This window comes from Neomonachus schauinslandi, chromosome X, assembly GCF_002201575.2.
Source record: "Neomonachus schauinslandi chromosome X, ASM220157v2, whole genome shotgun sequence".
NCBI classification, from domain to species: Eukaryota; Metazoa; Chordata; class Mammalia; order Carnivora; family Phocidae; genus Neomonachus; species Neomonachus schauinslandi.
In genome coordinates, this window is record NC_058419.1 from 90,147,769 (window position 1) to 90,171,606 (window position 23,838).

The window sequence follows — 23,838 nt, forward strand, 5'->3', positions numbered from 1 at the left end:
CTCCTTGTATTTGTTCACGCTGTTCCTTCTGCCTGGAATATCTTCTTTCTCTCTTGAAGTCTTACCTATCCTCCAAATCCTAAGCTCAAAATATCTTCCCTCCAAGAATACTTTCCTAATTAGTTCCAATCAGAGGTGATCTTTCTTATGTCTAAATACTCAGACTCCTTGTACTGTTCCTTCTGTGTTCATGAAAGGCTACCTTGAGTTAATTACTTATGTACATCTTTTACTGTCTTAGAGAAAATAAGCTCAATAAGTATAAAAATCCTGTTTCATTCATCATATCACTCAAAAAGTCTACCATAAAGTTTTACTCGTGGTAGGGACTCAACAAACAATTTGGGAAGACATGAGTAGGAACTGAACTTTTTGCTTTTATCCCAGTCATTTGACTCGCAATTGCCCTTTACCACCCCCCTTATTCTTTCCCCTCTCAAATATCCATTAATATAAGCTGCAGACCACCCATCAAACCTAAAAGCAAAACAGAACAGCTCAAAAAATATCCAGGAATCTGGAAAAGGACATGGTTAGAGTAAATGCTGAGTAGGAAACTTCCTGTTTCTTTTATTGAAGAACTTAAGCAAGAGCATCTAGTACAATGGTTACACAGAGTAAGCACACAATAAATATTAGATGGCTGAATGGATGGATGGGTGGTTGAAAGAATGGATGGGGGGAGGGACAATGTCAAAGAATCTTTTACTTAATAATTTAGAGAGGCTGGCTATCAATTCTCGTTCTTCATATCTTAAAAATAAGAATGTAACTTTTTACTTATTCCTTTTTAACATTCATTTCAACTCAACAACTGAATATTAGGCAGGGCTCTAAGGATCTTACCTATTATGAAAATGAGTAGGTCCTGAGAGCCTGCCAAGACAGAAAGGATTCAGGGTGAACGTTGAAAAGACAGTCAACAGAGGCAACATCTCTGTCTTTAGAAGTCAGACTGAGACACTCAAGAGTAAAGGGGTCATTCCAGTGGAAGAAAATGGTGACAACAGCAAAGATTGCTCTGCTCTCTTGGTTGCCTGGAGGCAATGCTACAGAATAGTCAAAGCCGGAAGCGTCAGGGAAAACCTGGTCAACGGGGCTCCTAGGCATGGAGGTAAGCACGTGTCAGCCGCTTAGATTACCTCTTCGGCAGTAGGGATCTTAGGTTAAGAATTTTAGAGATCTTTTTCAGAAGTCCTCATCCAATGTTCTGCTTCTTTCTATGACTTACCGCTCAGGATTTAAATGTTTCATTTGTATTCTGTATACGGCTTCTTGCTTCTCATGCGTTTGTTTGTTCTCTTATTGTCATGCATCTTTGTATTCATCAGAAAATGCCCTAAATTTTTGCTTTATAAAGAAGGTAAAATTCTGACTTCTATCCGGTAGGCACTATACTCTAGGAAATGACTTCATGGAAACACTCTAAACTAGCGGTTACACACAGCAGAATGTGCGTAAGCAGCTGTCTCCATGGGTGTTAATTGTAACATGTCAATGAAAGACCTGGTTCCTAAGGCTGGGGGGTTGAGCCTCCCGCTGCTGCCAAGTGCCGTAATGTTCAACAGGGACATAATTTTTGACACTGGCAATTTAGAATTCTGTGGCTACCCTCACTAGGGGACTCAGAAAGACATAAGATAAGAAAAATATGCTGAATTTATTTAAAATGTATACCACCCATTAGAGGCAGAATGGGGAGGTGGATAGGACACCAGATGGAAATATAGGATGAAACAACAACTCCGTGTTTTAAGAACAGCAAGTGGCCCATTGAGGCTGAAATATCTGAAAAGGGTAGGGAAGTGCTGGAGGATGAGGTCAAAAAAAGTAGGATGGGATTCTGCTCTTTGGGGACTTGAGTACCAAGGCCAGGAGCCAGTACTTAATTTGACAGACAATGGGGAGCCATAGATGACGGGATGGGTTTTTGTTTTGTTTTGTTTTTGAGCAATTAACTAATGTGATTAGAGCTGCTTAATTAATTATCAATGCATGGGCTAGATTTAATTAAGGAGATAGAGGAGACCCAGAAAACAAATTAGGAGAATATAATTAGAGACAGCTAGCTGACCAATAAAAATCTATCCATACCTTTTATGGTGTAGAATGGGTGCTTGAGAGTGGCTACCCAACTGGACTACATTAACTAGTACCCCTGCATGCTGCGTTTGAGAGGGAATCATGTGATTAATTCTCGCCAATGGCATGTAAGCCGAGCTGATGATCATCACTTCCAGATTAAGGTGGTGAAGTGTGCATGATCCTCCATGCTTTCTTTTTCCCCCTCTGCCAGCCCCTTGATGCCCTGGCAAATTTGAAGCCAGAAGGCAGTAAAACTGTAAGATGGAAGCACAGACCTTTTCCAGATTCTGGAGAATTTTTAAATGTATGGGAACTTGTTTGGGACCACTTAGTTTAGTGACAGCATGAAGCTCACAAGCCATAAATCATAGACTTCACTCATAGGGAAGCTAATTTGTTTGCACAGAGAAACACTGAAAGCTACCTTCTTGACATTCCTATCTTTCTCTGTCCCAGGTCTTTCTTGTTATCTCTCACCCTAACATCTTGTCCCAAGGAGGACCTGATGAAGTCGTGTGCCTCAGTTATTTAAACCCTTGTAGAATTTAGAGAAGAATTGATTTTTTTTTTACTCATTTATGGCAGAATAAGGAGTCAATTGAACAATTCAATGGCCCATGAGGAGATCTCACCCTAAATACCCTATATTATCTGAACTTCAAGCACCTAGAGATTCATTTACTTAAAACACAAATACACACACACTCAAACACTTTCCTAGGCTAAATTTCAATGGGTTTGCCCCAATTTCTGGGAAAATCTCATGGCCTGCAGCAGAAGAGCTGAACCAAAATGGCCATGTACAATATCACTTATCGGTGTAAGTGAGTTGGGCAGGACCAGGCAGAGGACCCGAGACTGGTCAGTACCCTCAAGACCTCCAGCCTTCAAGCCAAAATTTCCTAAGAAAATCAAAGTGCCTCACTCCATAAAGGCTCTTGGAGAGCCCTGAGTGCCTGACAGTATCATGGGAATCAAAAGTCAATCAAAAGGAGGGCAAGAGCAGGTAAGAGCCGAGTCAAGGTAGATCCTTGTGTGAATCAAAGATGATGCACAGAAAGGAAAGAATTGCAAGACAAAGAGAGATTTGCTCCTAGAACCCCACCGATTGCTGATGTGTTTCCTCTCTTCATTTCTAGTGCTAGGATATCCAAACAATAAATTCCCCTTTTCTTAGGGTAACTTGAGGGAGGGAGTTTAAAAGTCAAACCAGCACAACATTTAAACAAGCTTACAGAAAAGACTGCCATACTTAAATCACCAATACTGATGTTGCTCTAAATTCCCTCCCAATTTTTATCAATATACAGGATATATATATATTTTTTTTACTTAGTTATAACCAGTATAAGCATTCTATTCTTTGTCCTTTTTTGTTTAACATTGTATTGTATACATATTTCCAAGTAGCAATATGCTCACATCATTTTTTTCCATCTATGTATCATGCTCATGTATGTCTAGTTTGAAATTATTTGGGTAGTTTTCTATGACTCATTATGAATAAACAGTGCTATGTACATCTTTGGACAAATTTCTTTTTTTTAATTTCACTGGGATTTCTTCCCAATGGGGGATAACCAGGTTGAAAGATACAAACAGTATTTTCATTCTTATGATTTGGTGCCAAATTGCTCTTCATATAGATACACATCTTGTTGAAAATGTAAATAACCGAAAATATATTAAATTTTGCATTTAAAAGGAATGGAGACATTTATAAACCTATCCTAAAGAAATGATCAAAGATACACAAAATGGTTTATGAAACAAGATAGTCATCATACTACTATTTATAACACTGAAAACACAAAAACCAAAATATTCAGACCACCTGGGAATGTCCAAGTAAATTATGATATATCTATAGATAGAGTACATAGGTGGATTTTTTATTGCCATAAAAGTGATGTTTTCAAGGAATATTGAATGACATAAGAAATGCTTATGATATAAAGGCAGGGGAGAAATGCATTACCAAACAATAACCATTATAATTCTAACTGTATAAAGAGAAAAAAATTATCTGCAAATATATGCATACAAAAAGACTGCAAACAAATATACAATAATGTTAATAGCAGAATTCTAGGCATAAAGTGATACAAAGCAATAGTGAAGTTGAACAGGCTATTGGTCAGTCAAATATGAGTGTGAACTTTCCTTCTAACTTAACTGTAAAGCATGTGCGTGTTAGGGCTGTAATAAGAGTGAGGAACTAAGAAGATCCAGGACACAGGAGAACATTTTAGAGCTTGAAGAGGAATGGTCTAGGGGCACCTGGGTGGCTCAGATGGTTGGGCGTCTGCCTTCAGCTCAGGGCATGATCTCAAGGTCCTGGGATCGAGCCCCATATCGGGCTCCTGGCTCGGCAGGGAGTTTGCTTCTCCCTCTCCCTCTGCCTCTCTCCCCTGCTCATATTCCCTCTCTCTCTATCTCTCTCTCTCTGTCACATGAATAAAAAAAAATAAAAAAAAAAAAAAGAGGAATGGTCTAGTGCGCGAGCTCCAATCCAGAGGCTTTCTTTTGTCAGTAAGTTCCAACAATAAATTTTTTGACCTTTGTCATTTACCACTGTGGTATAATAAAGAGTATATCTAGTCTTTGTCCCCCATTCCCGACCTAGAGGTTCAAAAATCCTTAGAATTTCCTGATAAGAGTGTCTTTTGCTATACCTAAGGTGCCTCTCTCATTCATACCTGAGTTCATGTTAATGAAATGACTCACGGTGGGTCTCTAGATAACTTCAGGATGGGATTGGTGACCAGAAAGACCAAGCATATGATTAGAGGATTGGAACTTTCAGCCCCACCCCCACCCCACCTCTAAGGAGGGGTGGGAAGCTGGAGATTGGGTTCAGTCATGTGACCAACAATTTAATCCATCATGTTACATAATTAAATGGTGAACACATGGATGCTCCTGGAAGGTAGTGTGCCCTGATTCCACAAGGAAAGCGTATAGAAGCTCTACGCCACCGGCCCCCCAGACTTGTCCAATTCATCTCCTTTCGTTTGGCTGTTCCTGAGTTGTATCCTCTACAATAAAACTGTAATCACAAGTGTAGCACTTTCCATGAGTTCTGTGAGTCATTCTAGTGAATTATTGAACCTGAAGGAAGGAGTGGTCATGGGAACTCCCAGATTTGTAGCGGGCCAGGCAGAAGTGCAGGTGGCTTGGGAACATCCAGGACTTGTGGTTGGCATCTGAAGTGGGAGAAGCCTTATAGGACTGAGCCCCTTAACCTGTAGGATCTGGGCTAACTCTACTTAGTGTCAGAATTTGAATTGAATTGAATTGAATTGAATTGAATTGAATTGAATTGAAGAACATCCAGTGGTGTCAGAGAACTGTTGTCAGAATATAGTCATCATCTACATATACAAAGGACAAAACAGTTCTCGAATATGTTTAAGGAAAATTGTATTAGGGTGGTGTTAGCTGCTAAAAGAGAGAAACCCCATAATCTCAGTGATTGAGTACAGTAGAAATTTACTTCTTATTCATAGGAAGTCCAAAATGTGTGTTCCTGAGTGGGTTTCCACATGGTCACTCAAGGACTCAGGCTACTTCCATCTTAGGTACTCTATATTCCTCCTAGGCCTCAGAGTCCTCCACACTCACCCAATAAATAGAAAAAAGAGCATGGGAAGTCATCCATGAGAAGTATCTGTGAGCCAAGCCCTGGCAGTGGTGCACTCACTTTCATTCACCTTTCATTGCCTAGAACTTGGACCACCTCTCACTACAAAGGATCTTGGGAAATGCACTCACACCTAGAAGAGGAAGTGGGTGTGATGAGCCAGCCAGTGTCTACCACAAGATCTAAAATAATTTCTTTATTCCTGAAAACAATAATCACATAATCTAGATTTGAACTTGATTAATCTCAGCGGCCAAGAAAGACAACTACAATCAGGTAAGTTCTTCACTGTCAAGTGCCATGCTAACGTATTTCCAAATGGGTCAGAACTACAGTGTTTCAGTTCAGTGTGAGAAAGATTTCTTCAGCAAAGGGGGTACAAAGATGACTAGACTTAGTCCTGCCCTGGAAGACCTTACCATCTAGTAGAGAAGCTTATAGACCAATGAAACTTTCTTTTCTTTCCTTTTTTTTTTTTGACTTACAAAAGTTCTATTTACACATCTGAAAAATATGGAATGCTTCACAAATTCACGTGCTATCCTTGGGCAAGGGCCATGCTAATCTTCTCTGTATCATTCCAATTTTAGTATATGTGCTGCCAAAGCAAGCACTGGAACTTTCCATTTTGCTTTCGTCCATTAAAACAATGTACAATCAATGCAGATGAAAAGTCCTTAGCAGGTAGGAGAAGAAAAGTTCAAAAGTAGAAATGCTTTAATAAATGCTGTTTCAATAGCACCTCAAAAATGAGCATACCATTCAAAGAAGTAGAGGGCATATTGATGGATGAATGAACAGATGTTCTAGTATAATTTCAGAGAAAATTATTTTAATTGATGTAAAACACATGACATATGATTTTGAAAAGTATGACTGACCTAAGGAAACAAGGGGAAAGCCACTTTTTAAAAACAACAAAATTCTTAGCTCGCAGAACAGGCAGTCCCCAACACAGGCGCTAGATGTGTTTGTTTATAAGTCACTTATTTGGAACTCACACTGCATTTTCCCTTAGAAGCAATGTCATGAAATGTTGTTTAGATTCCCGGGCAAAAGCAGAGCTGTGTGCCTCTTTAACCCATATTGTATCTGAAGGATTGCACTGCACTAAGAGTTCTAGTCCAACTGTAACTCAGCCCATCGTCATTTCTACAAGAAGAGGCATCTGGTCTCCAACTCAGAAAACTGCTCCCACGATTCCAGCAGAAGCAGGTGAAGAAGGGAAGATACTGTAGTCCAGTTGTGGCTGAAGCCACAACAGATTCCTTAAGATACCAGAATTCATTATGGAAGAAAGAGGCAAAGTTTCCATCATACAGGAAGTCACAAGGGATAGATGTTTTCTGGGCTTCTGTAGCTAGTTAACATCCATAGCTCCAGTATCTTTTGAAAGCCAGGAAGATCTCAGTTCACATTCTCACACAGCAAAAATCAGCTCTTGGGTTCACCCAGTCCCTACCCTATAATCATATACTTGCTCACTGAACTTATCTAAGTTTCCTGTCCAGCATGGTCAGTAGTGTTAAATGCTACAGAGAGCTAATGTAAGATAAGAACTGGAAAGCCCAGGGCTCAGTCAGTTAAGCATCTGCCTTCGGCTCAGGTCATGATCTCAGGGTCCTGGGATTGAGCCCTGCATCGGGCTCCCTGCTCAGCGGGGAGTCTGCTTGTCCCTCTCCCTCTGCCCCTCTCTCCCGCTCGTTCTCTCTCTCTCCTCTCTCTATCTCTCTCTCCCCATCTCTCAAATGAATAAAATCCTTAAAAAAAAAAAAAAAGAACTGGAAAGCCCTAAATTTACAGAGATGGGGTATAATACTGAGGGACTCCATCCCTAGCTTGTATCCATTATCTCTGTGGAGTTGTAGGTTCATTCCATCTCTTGAAAATAGAGCAGAGGACCTGGGGTAAGCAGATTGACATGGACAGTGTAGGCCAGGTGAAGTTAGAGGTCATCATCACGTGTGACATTGTCCTCAAGCTTGCACCACTTTCTGCAGCAGAGATTAGCCACTTGGGTGTCAAAGTGGAGAACCCAGAAACATCTCAATAGATTTTCATAAGAGAAGGTACTTATTAGAGATGTCCAGAATGTCCAAATTAGAGAGAAAAGGGCAGCTATACCCATCCAAAAGGGGACGAAGGAAGATATGCAAGATTTTTCTTCACAAGCCAGCATCGCTTGGTCTGTATGGGTCATTTTTTAACTCAGAATTTCCTTTATCAGATTTTTAATCTTCCAAGGCAACTTGAACCAATATTTCGCAGAACATGACAGACCTATGGAAATAAAATGAAGTTAAATTTTTTAAAATGAACTATTGTATCATAATGACATGGGCTAAAAGAGTTTTTCTGGGGGGTGACAAATGTTTCATTGGAGACTGTTTAAATCTTTTGGCAGTTTCATGTGACTAACATTTTTTTGGAGGAGAAACTGCTAAGCAAAAATGATCAAAGGTTTCTTTGGGATTTTTCCCAGAAAAAAAATGAGAATGACACAGAAACTATGATGAATAAAGAATTTAGGAGAGGGTGGATTACTTGAGGAATCTAGATGAAAATTATGGTCAAATGAAAAAGCCTGCTTGGACAAAAATGACTCCCAATTTGTAAATGGTTAATTTTAAGTATTTTGGTTCCTTTTGTATTTGTGTACATTTTATGCATGGGCAAGGAAAAATAAAACATCTAAATAAATTATAAAGCATAGGAATATAATAAAAATCAATGAAATCACTACCTAAGCACTGTAAGATTGTAAACAATTTCTATCTACTTATGCATTCTTTCCTAACTAATCCTCCTACCTCCCTACCAGAAGTATTTACTATCCTACATTTGGTTCACCATCCTAGTCCTCTTTTATAGTTTTATCAATAATATGTATGCACCTAAACACTATGGCATTAAGTTTCCTTATTTTGAGTATTAAAAAACTCAAAACTGTTTACCCACATGCAAGCCTTGAAAGTTGATTTTTTCACTTAAGATTATGCTTCCAAGAATAATACACATTGTTGCTTGGAGATACAGTCCATTCATTTTCACTGCTGTATAATATTCCATTTTATACACATAACATCTTTTAATCCATTCTTCTGTAGATCAATATGTGGAGATTTGGGGGCTTTTTTCACATGTGTATATACCCTGCAGCACTCTGTTTCTCTTTACTGTTTTCCATCTTTGTCTAATACACTGTTTAATCTGCCACTGAGTTTTTTAATCTCAACAATTATATATATATATATATTTTTAAGATTTAATTATTTTTTAAAAAGATTTAATTAATTATTTTGAGAGAGAGAGAGAGAGAGGATTCCAAGCAGACTCTCCACTGAGTGCAGAGCCCGACGCTGGGCCCAATCCCACCATCCCGAGACCATGACCCAAGCCGAAATCAAGAGTCAGTCGCTCAACCGACTAAGCCACCCAGGCGCCCCTCAACAATTATATTTTTTATTTCTCAGATTGAAATTTTTTTCAATTTTGTCTGGTCATTCCTGATAGAATCTTTTTTTTTTTTTTAAGATTTTATTTATTTATTTGACAGAGAGAGACACAGCGAGAGAGGGAACACCAGCAGGGGGAGTGGGAGAGGGAGAAGCAGGCTCCCTGCAGAGCAGGGAGCCCGACACGGGACTCAATCCCAGGACCCTGGGATCATGACCTGAGCTGAAGGCAGTCGCTTAACCAACTGAGCCACCCAGGCACCCAATTCCTGATAGAATCTTGTTGTATGCTTGGATTTACTGTGGGGCCCTTTATTTCCTTAAACATTTCATACCCAATTATTCTATGCTCAGTATCTGATCATTTTAATATCTACATCCTTAAAGGGTCCAAATCTATTATTTGTTGTTCCTGCTGGTTTTCAGCCATTCTGAATTGCCTTCCAATGGGTTTCATAATCTTTGGGAGCTCTTTGTTTCAATTGCATCATCGGGAGTTTTGTGGACAAAATTTGGCAAAGCTTTTCTCTAGAGAGTGTTTGCTTCTGCTTCTTCCAGAAGCCAAGAGCTTACTTCAGCCTGAAGGGCTTGGCTCAGTGCAGGAATTCCTGGATCATCTTCCATACCTTCTGATTGTCCCAAGGCTCAATATCCCAGCAGCAGTGCTTCTATTACCACATAACTTCAGGGAAAATCTGCCTCTCACCACAGCTCACTTCCCTGGTCCCAGTTCCCTGCCATTCTGGTTCCAGTTCATGGTATATTCGGAGTGCTCCCTGAAGATATCCCTTCCTCTAGAAAGAAAAGCACTGTCTCAGAAAGTATGTTCTATGCAGAATGTGACTGCTCTGAAGCAGCAGGCTTCTTCAAAGCTCTTATTTAGCCATAATGCCAGAAGCAGACATCAAAGTGATTAATCTTTTTCAATAGTCCTATTTAATTCATACCAACTAATTCAGTTCATCTAACATTTATCGAATGCATACTATGTGCCAAGCAATGTTCTAGGTGCTGGAGATATAAAAATAAAACTGTTTATTGGTAAACTACTCCACGAGCATCCCTCACTCAAAAAGCATTTTTTTCTTCTTTACTTTTATATATTTTAAATTTATTAACCTATTTGAAAACTATTATTAACAAAGTAAATATCATGTCTAAAGTTAAACTCTGTCTTTGCTAAACCGATTCCTTCTCCATTACTCTACTTTCTGCTCATGGTACTCGTGTTTTTTGGTTTTTTTTTTTAACAAGGAATAAAAATCTCAAAAGAACTTTGACTCCTTCCTCTCCTTCCCTCCATACATCAAAGTAGTCCCAGAGAACTTCCTATGAATGCTTCTCTGCCAACATCTCTTCCATCATTTCCCCTCTTTCCCTTTCCCATGAACTCTTACTACCACACACCTGGATTCTTGAAATCGCATTCTCCTTCTTCTCCCTGTCTTTTCTTTTTCTAGTAAACACTCCATATTTTTACCAGACCAGTTTCCTTAAGCACAGCCCTAACCACGTGATTCATATCCATAAAATTCTCCAATGCATTTGCATTGCCTACCTTACTATTTCTCAAATCTTAGTAATTCATGGATAACCCTTTAAGGCGGAAATTTTTTTAACCATTTTTATCAATATTTTGCTTACAGAAAATATAGAAGTGTCATCAACTCTTTATGTTTAGACGTCTTATACAGTTCTAAACTAAAATAACTTTATAAATGAAATAAAAACTACCAAACCAATAAATGTCAAATTAACATGAATTTAGGGACACTGGGCTGGCTCAGCCAGTAGAGCATGCAACTCTTGATCTCGAGGTCATGAGTTTGATCCCCATGTTGGGCATAGAACCTACTTAAAAAATTAAAATAAGAAAAAAATTTAATTTAATTTAAAAATCTTTTCAAACAACATGAATTTAACATGACCAATGATAACTGGCTCAAACTAAATTATCATCTTAAACATAAGGACAGCACGTATGTTATGGCACAAGTCTGGTTGGTTGTTGGCACTATTGTTGTTTGGCACACCTATATTGCAATGCACCTGTGATGACTAAATCCTCCTACTTCTGAATTCAAAGCCCTGGGACATCTTCATTGTACACTGGTGATGTCATTTGGCTTAAACCGGGGCAAAACGTCAGGATCATTCATTTTCTCCAACTGCCTCTGATTGCCCAGGGTGTGCTAATAAAACAACCCAGTGGTACTATTTGATACTCTCTAATCACTGAAGCCAGCATAGTTTTGAAATGTCATGGCTGTTCTCAGTCTAAAGGTGAATGTTCAGGTCATCCAAATTACATCAAATTTCTTTTTAGATGATAGTCTAAAAAAAATATAACTTTCTCAGTTCTCATAGACCTTATTTGGCCAATGATATGCATCACTTCTGAACAAAAGCTTTAAATGATATGGCATGACTTTCCATATTCTTCTTCTGCCCTGCCAACCAGAAATGTTCCAGATGGATGCTGTAGCAATATCTTGGGTCCTAGAGTGAAGCAGAGCCACAGCAGACCCATAATGTACATGTAATATGAATGAGAAATAATCCTTTATTATTATAAAAATAGTCTAAAAGAAAGGACATGAATCTTGTAGGTCTGTAGTTCTCATTTTAAGAATCACTGGCAAAGAAAAAAAAAAAAGAAGCAATCACATCAGCATTTTAAAAGGCTTGGGTACTCTGCCCCAATCAACATTTCCCAAATACCAAATACTCCCTTTTCACTCCCTAAACAGGGCCTATATTTTCTTACCATTGAGCTTTTGCTCATGGAATTATCTCTGCCTAGACATTCCTTTCCTCCCTCCTCACCTCTGCTCCCTGTATACATTCAAATAATTCTTCTTCAACCGCCGCTGTGGAATATCCACTGCACATTATACCCCTTTGAGGACATATATCACATCTTTCCTTCTATTTTTTACTTTTTCTGTATGTACCTTCTCTTACCTACCAGATTCTCTCCTGGAGAGTTGCAATGAGTCTTTGACACCTTTGTATTCCTGCCAGTGCCTAGGACAATGTGTTGTTTATACTAAATGCTCAATAAACTGTTATTTAATCCTTATTAATAAGAGTTTAACAGCAAAAACATTAAGATTGCTGAAGATGACAAATCCAGACCATGCAACTTTCTTTGTAATGCAGCTGCAAAAACTGCTGTCTTACAATGACTGATTGTGTTTTTGAACAGTTGTAAAACATTAGCTATGGAAAACGCCACAAAGGCAGAACGAATTTATCTGGTACTTCGTTAAAATTCCACACAGCATGAGGCAAGAGAGGAATTATTCTAAAAGCTCATTCTTATGAATTAATTAATTAGCCCTCTCTACCTATAGAACAAAATTAATTTAGACATGAATATTGCTGGGAAAGTTCTTCAAAATGTAAACTTTTTCAAAGCTAGAAGTATGTTATTAAGCTTCATTAGGAGATTCAAAAATAGTGCAAAACAGTCCCCTTAAACATCAAGGTAATTTTACATCAGCCACCTTTGGGAGGTGAGGTTGGTGCAGACAAGCTGGGGAAAACAAATCTAGAAGAGAGAGGAGGCATTAGAGTCCAGCGCCTTCAACTCTTTGCTCTCCCAGTCTTGCTTCAAAGCCCTTGACTGCTCTACAGCCCATGTCCCTCTAGACCCTGACTTCTCTTGACCTTGATTAACGGCCAGCCTGTCCTCCAATGCACAGCCCTCACTCACTGTTAGCTTCATGAGGATTGGGGCAGGAGCCAGAATAGAGTTCAGTCTTGCGCTACATTTCCTAAAACACTTCACTAAAGCTAGCCAAAACTCTGCTGCACAGTGTTCACCTCCAAAGCCACAGCAGGAGACTAATGCATTGACCCCCTTAGAGTCTCAGCAGATTGGGAATTAGGAAAAGGTCCCAAATACTCATATTCTGAGGGAGGCCTAGGGCATAAGCTGGCGATAGAAGAAGGGGACACAATGGTTATGAGCAAAGAAGCATCACGTGTACAGGTAGAGACTATTGTTATATTTAGGAAGCTATCACATGCTCAGTACCACTGGGGCATAGATGGAGGTGGAGGCGTGATGAAAGACAAGGCTTGGGAATATCACTATCAGATTTTTGTTTAGGAAAGGTCATTCTGAAATAAGGAGAGGTCAGGGAGATCACTTAGGAGGGGATTGCAGTAATATGGATGAGAAGTAATTCAGGGAAAACTGGGCCAGCAGCAGTGGAGAAGAGAAAAGTGGACAGATCCGAGAAATTCATGAAGATACAATTGAGGAATTAATCGCTATGTTGGCAGGTGAGGGATGCCATGTTAAAACTAGGCTGAATCTCTTTAAAAAAAAAAAGGGGGGGGGCGCCTGGGTGGCTCAGTCATTAAGCGTCTGCCTTCGGCTCAGGTCATGATCTCAGGGTCCTGGGATCGAGCCCCGCATCGGGCTCCCCACTCCGTGGGAAGCCTGCTTCTCCTTCTCCCCCTCCCCCTGCTTGTGTTCCCTCTCGCTGTGTCTCTCTCTGTCAAATAAATAAATAAAATCTTTAAAAAAAAAAAAAAACTAGGCTGAACGGTCAAGTGGAACAAAACCAGTGTGTTAAAAGGCATTGGATTCTGGACATGCCATGGGAATAATTTCCCTCTGTTAGTCAAATCTGATACCATTCTGAATTGAATTAACTTCCCCAACCTAAGCGACAGATCCAGGATATTTGCTATTCCATCCAAGTCGCCAACACTCTAACAACTCCACTGCCCAATCACTTCAATTTCTGGTTCTTGATCCTCCTCCTGTCCAGATCTCTGGTGCAGAAACCTCACTTGTGCTTCTGGCCCATTGTTTGCCCTGGAATCTTTCTCTACCTCAGCCTGGGGAACAGAAAATGCTGATCTGCTTAAGTCAACAAAGGTCATCCCTGAAGCTTGGAATGGGGCCAGCTATCCCCAGCATACTTGGGCTGTGCAAGAGAGGGTACAGTTAGAGGAAGGGGAAAAGGGTAATGTATCTCTTATAAATATTCTCCCACCTGCCTATTAAAATTCTACTCGCTCTTCAAGACTCAGATGCTACCTCTTTAAAGAAGTCTTCCCAGATTCCACCATCACACCACCCCCCAAACTTGAGGTGATTCTCCCTCTTATATATATTTTTTAATATTTTCTAACCTATCTTCACATACTTACATAGTCTATAATTTATAGTAGCCATATGACTACATGTGTTCTATCTCCCACTAGCTTATAAATCTCTGGAAGCTAAGAACAATGTCTTCCTGATCTCTCATTTATTCATTCAACAAATATTTGAATGATTAAAGGAACAAAGGAATGAATCTCTTTGCTCCCCAGTTCCTTATATATAACAAAGGCCTTCCTCAACGAATCTTCCCACAGCTATTAAAAGGCTACTTTTGATAGTCATGATTGTCACCTCCTTCTTCTGGGCTAGGAACAAAAGTGCAAATAGCCAAAATAAAGAATTGAAATAGTAAAAAGAAGAGTTTGGAAGAAGGGGCTTAGACTCAATTGATGTTCCTCTTTCTTTCACATTGCTTTTTCCATTCTTTAAAAAGTAATTGCTTTGAACCACTGATAAAAACCCAAAGGCTTCTGGATTTTTATAGCCCAATTTGAGGCAAACAATTTTTCTTCACCCTGTCAAATCTCTTCTCTATAAATACATTAAATATATTCACCTTATTTTTCTTCCCATCAATATAAGTGTAAGTAAAATGATTTACAAAACAATGGTCTGTAATAGTTCGCCAATATGTGACACATATTTGAAGCACTGTCATAATGGAATTTTTAAGTAATTAAAATTATTTCACGACTAATTAACAACAGTTTAAAACCCCATAAAGCATTCCAACTTAAGCATTTCTATTCATACTCCATCTGCCAAATATTAAGTAGAACAGTACAAAAATAGGAGAGGGGAAGCCATTTCCAATTATACCCCTATTTTTTTTACTTATTTAGGGCAGTAGCTTAACTCAGATTACTTCTCTTGATTAATAGCATTTAATATATAAAAATGACTATAAACATTCATTATGAATGCAGAAGAAACACAGCTTTTTCTATTGAAAAAGCAAAATGGAACTATCCTGACTATTATATTTATCTAAACAAAGACAAAGACTAGTTAGAGAAAACATCTGTCTGAATAAAATCAGAAAATTCCCAAGAACATACTTAACTACTTCTAAACATGCCTTCAGAACAGACCCACCCATATATGTGTCTTGCAGTCCAGATGGAATAAGGAAATTTCCCAGCCCCTCCTGGCATTTATTTAAATGTTTGGCCATCTAGATACAAAATTCATCCAACAAATGAGAATGACTGTTCCAAAAATAAATGATTCAAGCCATCCTCTTACTTGTAGAAGTAACAACTGAATTCTTCATGTATTAAATCAAACTGTGCTAATGTTGTTTTTGTTCTAGAATCTGAAGACCTTCAGCCATTCAACAAACATTGACTGGGTTCCTGTCGTGACCAGGCAGGTACTAAGTGCTGCAAGTACAGAAAGATGAATAGGATATATCCTTCCCTTCAAGGATTAAGCGTCTTGGTAAGAGAGAAAGAATTTAATTATGAATAACTTTAATGCAATAACAGGAAATTGCAAGAGCAAAGTTATTCAAGTAAGGGTTTAAAACTGATGCTCTGATGGTAAACAGAACAAGTATCATTTATAGCTGGGAAAATTAAGGAAGAATTTCTGGAGGAAATACTATTTGACATAGAATGTGAAGGTTGGTTAAGATTTCAAGAAACAGCAGTATGAGGGACAAAGAAACAATGACAGGAAAAACAAATTATAAATGTACAATATGTAGCAGACACTGTCGGCACCCAACCCATACCCCATTGGGACTCGCTGTTCTCTACACACTACCCTCAGACACAGAGGTAGGGGAGTTGATTGATAAGTTCCTCAGCTTCCTCACCTATCAAGTAAGATGTTCTATACCCTCTCTGAGAGGTCCTCAGCAAGGCTGATCCCCAATTACCCACATTAACACACTTTTTGTTGGCTATTTTCTCTTTCTTGTCTCACTTCCCTATGTCCCTAGTAGTGCTTCCTGATATTATGTCTCAAATAAAATTCTCCACTCAGACATACACATAAGATATGCTTTAGGGGGGATCCAAACCAAAACACAATAACTCAGTCAGGTGGGGATGTCATTTAAGACTGACAGAATGATCTGTTATTTCACCAGTCACTAAAATAGAGCAGTATTTCAATGACTAAACAGCAATCACTAGGCTATCTGTGACCACTGATGTCTCCTCCTTGGAGATTTACAATACACATGAGGATAAAAATGGCATTGAAAACTCCAGCAGCAAAACAAAAACCTATTTAACATTGTTTAAGAGTTAAATAAACCTATTTGACACCTTTATTAACCTTCCAATTAAAGCCAGTTTGGAAAGTGCTGGAACTGATACCACACATTCCTAAAATTTATGAAATTTTATTTACTTTTCTTTCATGAGGACCAAGAACCAACTAAATCATGTTTGCTGGTATAATATTCAGAGTTTTAAGCCAAATTTTCATTTCACTAAAGTATATTTTAGTTTCTTTGCTGATGGCAGACTGATTTTTAAATGCCTTAACCTAAACAATATTTAATACTGTTCAGAGCTTCAGCTCACCTGGTTTTCTATGCACCAATGGCCTTGACCTAGTTTCCTGTGGGCAACACCTACATTCAGAGGTGAGAAAAAGGCTAATGAGGATTCTGGAAAGATGTCAGCAGAAATATACATCCCTGTCATCCAGTGCCTCACAATGCCAATCCAAATGTCTCTCACTTCTGAACAGGAGCATCCACAGGGTCCAGCAGATAGGTAGAGGCTGAAGAGAGTGGGGAAGGCCTAGATGGATAACTTACAGTCCTGAGGAAGGAGCTGTCACAGAACTTGGTTTCCCTCCAAACCAAACTAGAGTCCAGGAAATTCCTGTGGCAAAAAAACTCTAGAGGTAAGAACCAGAGCTTCTCAATGCCTAGAAGTAAGTTTGCTCCCTTTTAAAAGTCTCAGGACATATCCCACCTCAGAGTAAGGGTAGTACAAGCCATAGGGCATTGTCTAGGGAGGATCTGTAAGGGAACTGAATATGGAAGTGAGTCCTCCCTGCCAGAGAGGCTATAAGAGTCTGGTCTTTGAATCAGAAAAGAGTGAGCAGTGAAGCTTCATCCTGGTGCCTCCACACACTAGAGAAGAACTACAATACTGAAACAGAATTACTAAAGGACACAGGTAACAACATGGAGGAAAAGAAGGAATGCCTAGTAATAATCAACCATGGTTCAAAATAAGACTTTCTGGAACCAAGAAACATTATTTTTTTACTTTTTAAAATTCAGTGGATGGAATGAAAGAGAATATGATCACTTTTGAGATCCAAATTGATGGTCTAAAAGATAAAAAAGGAAACATACTACAAAACACAAAGCAATGGACTTCAACTTCCAGCCACAAAGGAGCAACTTGTCTTGGAATAACCTTCCTGCCAAGAACCATTTAAAAAGCTGGTGCAAATATACAAAGTATCTGTGTGAGGTCACTGAAAAATAACAAGGTAGGCAAGACTCCAGGGGTCAAAATTTCACAGAGGTGGGAGGTACATTGAGGTGAGGCCCTCAACTGCCTTTGACTTTTCCTTTAGTACATTTGCTAGTTCTCTACAATGGGAATAGAAGCCTAGGAGTAAACAGTGGTCAAGGCTTGTGGAAATCTCTTAGGGTTACAGAGAACATAGTCAAAATATGGTGTTGCCAAGGAGACCAGAAGTCAAATAGAAGAGAAGTGAACCCAAAAAACTCTAGAATCAATTTCTCCTCAAGATATTTACTGATTACTGTTTACTGATTCTTGAGTATGCATACTCAAGATGAGAGTCCCAGAAAAAACAAGAAGAAATCAAGATCTGGAGGGCTGAAAAGCTAATAAAATACATCAGAATTCTTAAGGAGGGCATGTGATGTGAGGAGCAATGAGTGTTATACGCAACCAATGAATTGTTGAACACTACATCTGAAACTAATGATGTTGGTTAATTGAATTTAAATATAAGAAAAGAAGATGTTAGTTGAAAAAATAAATAAAAACGATTTTATCTTCATGAAAGAAAAAAAATACATCAGAATTCTGATAGTATTAGGGAATCAGAGAATTAAGTTCAGGCTCAACTAAACAGGGAAGACCTTTTAAACAAAAAAGGCTTTAAATTGAGACTCCATAAGAAAAAAAGCCCTAAAACTAAGGGTGATACTCTACCAGTAAAAAGAAACTAAGAATAGACCAGCCATGACAAAGGCTAATACCTGCCATCACCTGGATCAAGGCGATCTTCCAGTGCTATGTCTACCTGCCAGGAGAAATTTAACATCAGCTGAAGTATCTATAATTTTTAATATACAGTGTCCTGCATCCAATTACAAGGAATTTTTTAACATGTCAAAAACCATGAATAAATGCATAAAATCAAGAGAAAAACCAGACAATAGAAGCAGATCAACAGATACTTCAAATATTGGAGTAATTAGACAGGCAACATAAATAACTGTGAATAATGGGCTTAAGAAAGCAGAGAAATGGATGACAAATTTCACCAGAGAATCAAAATCTATATACATACATCTAAAGGGTCAAATGGAATTCTAGAACTGAAAAACACATTCACTGAAATTAGGAATTCAATAGATGGATTTAATAGCAGAAGAGAGGACTGGTGAAGTGGAATATAGGTGAATATAAAATATCCACAATTGATAGAAAATTAAAATATGGAAAAATGCAGGAAATAAACATATGGAATAAGATTAAAGGATCTAAGGTGTATAAATTGAAGTCTCAGGAAAAGAGACAAAACAAAAACAATGATTGAAGAAATATTGGCCAAGATTTTCCAAAACAAAAAATGACATGAAAATTTCAATTCAAGAATCAGTATAGACTCCTAGCAGGATAAATACAAAGGAGCTGTGTAAGTCTCCTAAAAGTCTAACCCCTTTCCAAAAGGAAGATGTTAAAAGCTTCCAGAGGGGAAAAAAAGACATATTGTTATCAAAATAGCAATAACACCAACAACTATCTTTTCAAAAGAAACCACAGAAGCCAGAAGACAATGGAATGACATCTTTATAAAATACTTAAAGAGAAAAGTACCAACATAGATTTCACCCAGTGTAGTGACAGCTACACTGGGTAAAACTATTTTGAAACATAAAGTAAAATAAGTGTTATGATAAATAAGAATGTCAATTCCAGCAAAACTTCACTAAAAGAAATACTGAAGGGAGTTATTCAGATGAAAGGAGAATGAAACATCAGTAACATGAAAAGGCAGAGGAGAACAAATAGCATTGAAGAGTTATAAAGTTCTTACAATGTTCGGGAAATAATAAAAGCATTTGTTTAAACTGTAATTTGTCCAGTGTGCATGTTATAATCTATCTATGGGATAGACAGCTGTCTCTTTCCGTGTTCTTCTGTGGAAAACCAGTTGGCTTACACTTTAGCCTATATCTCCAATGAGTCTATCAATCTTCTCCCAACTGACTTTTACCACAGCTTCCACTGTTTTTGTGAGTCTCTTAGGATGAAATTTCTTCACATCTGTGGCAAATCAAATAAGATCCTTTGGAGGAAGATTTGAAGCTCTCTGTTCTATGGTCTGCTTCTCTCCCTTGCCCCAAATTCTGAACCAAGATTCTGGTGCTGAATACAGAGAGAACATTCTTCTTTCTCAGTGACACCACTGCTTTAGGAACTGAGCATTCAGTGAATGGAAGACGGATGCATCAGCTTGCATCTCTCAGCATAGAACCCCTGCCCCATGAGCCAGAGCAAAGGTGATCTGGGCCCCAGTATCCTAAGGACCACCATACCCAAGATAGAGCTGCAATTCCCATGAGCAGAGCTGAGCAGAAGATGGGAGCTCCACCTTTCAGCCCCACTCATTGCAGAACTTAGTTTCAGCAACAGGTAGCTAGGAGCAGAATGAGAAATGTTGACACTTTGACCATCCTTGGAAGATAGCCTCTAAATGAGAGCTGAGGGAAGAGGAAGCCATGTGTTCTTAGCTTACCAGTCTGGAGTGGAGTTTCCATCTTGCGAAAGTGGGAAAGGGGGAAAGGACAGCACAAGTCATGCTTCAAGTACCACATAATCTTGCAGTTCTTACCAAGTTTTAGATAATTTTCTTAAATATATGTTTCTTCATTTACTGTGTACCCACAGAATGATTTCTTGAGGTTCCAAATGATGGGGTTATTTTTATAATTTCACCAGTTTTACTGGGATATGAGTCATGGAGTTCATCACATCATCATACTCAGAGTGAAACTACTAAAATAAAATTGTAAACTATATAACTAACAAGCTTACCGACACAGATAAATGGACAGACACTGTGTTCATAAATTAGAAGAATTAATATTGTTAAAATATCCATACCACCCAAAGTAATCTACAGATTCAGTGCAATCCCTATAAAAATCCCAATGACATTCTTTACAGAAATAGAAAAAACAATTCTAAAATTCATATGGATTCACAAAAGCACCCTAAATAGCCAAAGCAATCTTAAGCAAGAAGAATAAAGCTAAAAGCATCACACTTCCTGATTTCAAAAGATATTATAAATCCATAGTAATCAAAACAGTATGGTACTGACACGAAAACAGACACAGAGACCAAAAAAAAGAATAAACAGCCCAGAAATAAATCCACACATCTATTGTCAGCTAATATTCAACAAAAGAGTCAAGAACACACATGAAGAAAAAATAATTTCTTGGGCGCCTGGGTGGCTCAGTCGGTTAAGCGACTGCCTTCGACTCAGGTCATGATCCCAGGGTCCTGGGATTGAGTCCCGCATCGGGCTCCCTGCTCTGCGGGAAGCCTGCTTCTCCCTCTCCCACCCCCCTGCTGGTGTTCCCTCTCTCGCTGTGTCTCTCTCTGTCAAATAAATAAATAAAATCTTTAAAAAAAAAAAAAAAAAAGAATTTCTTCAATAAATAGTGTTGGGAAAACTGGATAGTCATAAAGAAAAGAATAAACATGCACTTATCTCACACCAAATACAAAAATCTACCCAAAATGGTTTAAAGTCTTAAACATAAGACCTGAAACCATAAAAGTATTGGAAGAAAACATAGGGGAAAAGCTTTTTGACATTGGTGTGGACTATGATTTTTTGGCCATGACACCAACAGCACAGGCAACAAAAGCAGAAATAGATATGTGGGATTGCATCAAACTAAAAAGCTTCTGTACAGCAAAGGAAACAATCAACAGAGTGAAAAGGCGATTTACAGAATGGGAAAAATATTTGCAAGCCATGTATCTGATAAGAAGCTTATATCTGAAATATATAAAGAATTCATAAAACTCAACTGCAAAAACAAACAAACAAAGCACATAACCCAATTCAAATATGAGCAAGGGTCCTAAAGAGATATTTCTCAAAAGAAGTCATAGAAATGGCCAAAGGTATATGAAAAGGTATTCAATGTCACTAATCATCATGGGAATGCAAATCAAAACCACAATGAGATATCACCTTACACTTGTTAGAATGGCTATTATCAAAAAGACAAAGATAAGTGTTGGTGAGGTTGTGGAGAAAAGGAAATGCTTGGGGGGCGGAGCAAGATGGCGGAGGAGTAGGAGACCTGGATTTCGTCTCCTCTCAGGAATTCAGCTGGATAGGGATCAAACCATTCTGAACACCTACAAACTCAACAGGAGATCGAAGAAAAGAATAGCAACAACTCTCTCATCAGAAAAGTGACCACTTTCTGGAAGGTAGGACGTGCAGAGAAGTGAATCCGAGGCGATATTCGTGAGGATAGATGGCGGGGGAGGGGCCTCCGTCAGCCGCTTCTGGCAAGTGATAGAACCACGGAGCACAAAATCGGAACTTTTAAAAGTCTGCTCCGCTGAGGGACGTCACTCCGGTGGCTAAGCGGGGGGTGGAACCCTCGCGGGACAGTGTGGTCTCAGGACCCTCGGGGTCACAGAAAGACCGGGGGTGCCTGAGTGTGGCAGAGCTCCCAGGTAACGGAGCAGGGAAGCCAGCTGCAGAGGCGGAGCCCAGGTGCGGGCTCTCAGCTCGGGGTTGCCATAAACCGTGATCCACGGCACAGTCGGGCCCCTGCTCCTCCAGCAGGGACCCAACAAGCGGCAGATCCGGGGAGACTCACCTTCCTCCCCCGGGAGGAGCCGCACGGGAGTGCGCCGCAGGGATCTGCTGGGTTTGGAGACTCCACCCGGGGTCGGGTGCCAGAGATAGAAACGCGCGGTCACAGGCCGGGTGAGCACGGAGTGCGGCTGGAGACCGGGGAGACGGGAGTGACTGACTGCTTTTCTCTGGGGGCTCACTGAGAAGCGGGGCCCCGAGTTCCCGGCTCCTCCGCGGTGGAGATTGGGAGGCCGCCATTTTCACTCTCCGCCTCCAAAGTGGTACGGAAAGCTCGCAGGGAACAAAAGCCCCGGAGAGCAAACCTGAGCAGATTACTTAGCCGGAAGGGGGCAAGGGCGGGACAATTCCGCCTCCGGCAGAGACATTTGGAAACCACGGCAACAGGCCCCTCCCCAGAAGATCAGCGAGAACAGCCAGCCAAGACCAAGTTTACCGATCAATGAGAACGGCAGAACTCCAGCGCTAGGGGACTACTGCACATAGAATTCATGGCTTTTTTTACCATGATTCTTTAGTCTTTCAAAGTTAATTTTTTTTTAACTGTCTTTTTTTCTTTTTTTTTCTTTTTGAATTTTTCTTTTTCCCTTTTTCAACCAACATCTTATCAATCCCTTTTTTTAAAAAAAACATTTTTATTTTTCATTTTTAGAGTCATATTCTATCCCTTCATAGTAGTTACCCGTATTTTTGGCTTATATATATAAGTTGTTCTCTCTTTAAAATTTTGAGATAGTTTCTTATAACAGATTAAAATATACCCTAAATCTCTAGTATATGGTGTTTTCTATTCCCCTGCCTGATCACATCCTCTCCCTTTTTTTTTTCTTTTTTTAAATCCTCTTCTTTCTTTTTTCAAACAACTTCTTATCAATTCCTTTTATAAAACTTTTTATAATTTCCATCTTTACAGTCATATTCCATCCCTTCATCATATCAACCCTTATTTTTGTACATATATAAGTTTTTCTTTCTTTAAAATTTTGGGAGGCACTTTCTTCTAAAAGACCAAAATACACCCCAAATCTAGTGTGTGGAACTGATCTATATACCAGCCTGATCATATTTGATCACATTCTGGTTTTTGTTGTTGTTGTTGTTGTTGTTTTGTTTTGTTTGTTTTTGTTTTTATCTTTATCTTTTTCTTTTTTTTCTTTTTCTTTTTCTTTTTTCTCTCTTTCCCTTTCTTTTCCCACTGCTTCAAGTCTTTTCTGATTTGTTTAGAGTATATTTTCTGGGGACGTTGTTACTCTGCTAGCATTTTGTTCTCTCATTAATCTATTCTCCTCTGCACAAAATGACAAGACGGAAAAAATCACCTCAACAAAAAGAACAAGAGGTAGTACCGACTGCCAGGGACCTACTCAATACGGACATTAGTACGATGTCAGATCTAGAGTTCAGAATCATCACTTTAAAGATACTAGCTGGGCTTG

General features: G+C 39.1%; 1 non-coding gene across 1 annotated transcript; it reads right to left on the minus strand.

Annotated features, from left to right (window-relative positions):
* Nucleotides 1-6,235: 6,235 nt before the first annotated feature.
* LOC123323451 lies at nucleotides 6,236-6,342 on the minus strand. Its single transcript, XR_006539396.1, has one exon. It is a non-coding gene; the product is annotated as a U6 spliceosomal RNA (small nuclear RNA).
* Nucleotides 6,343-23,838: the final 17,496 nt, after the last annotated feature.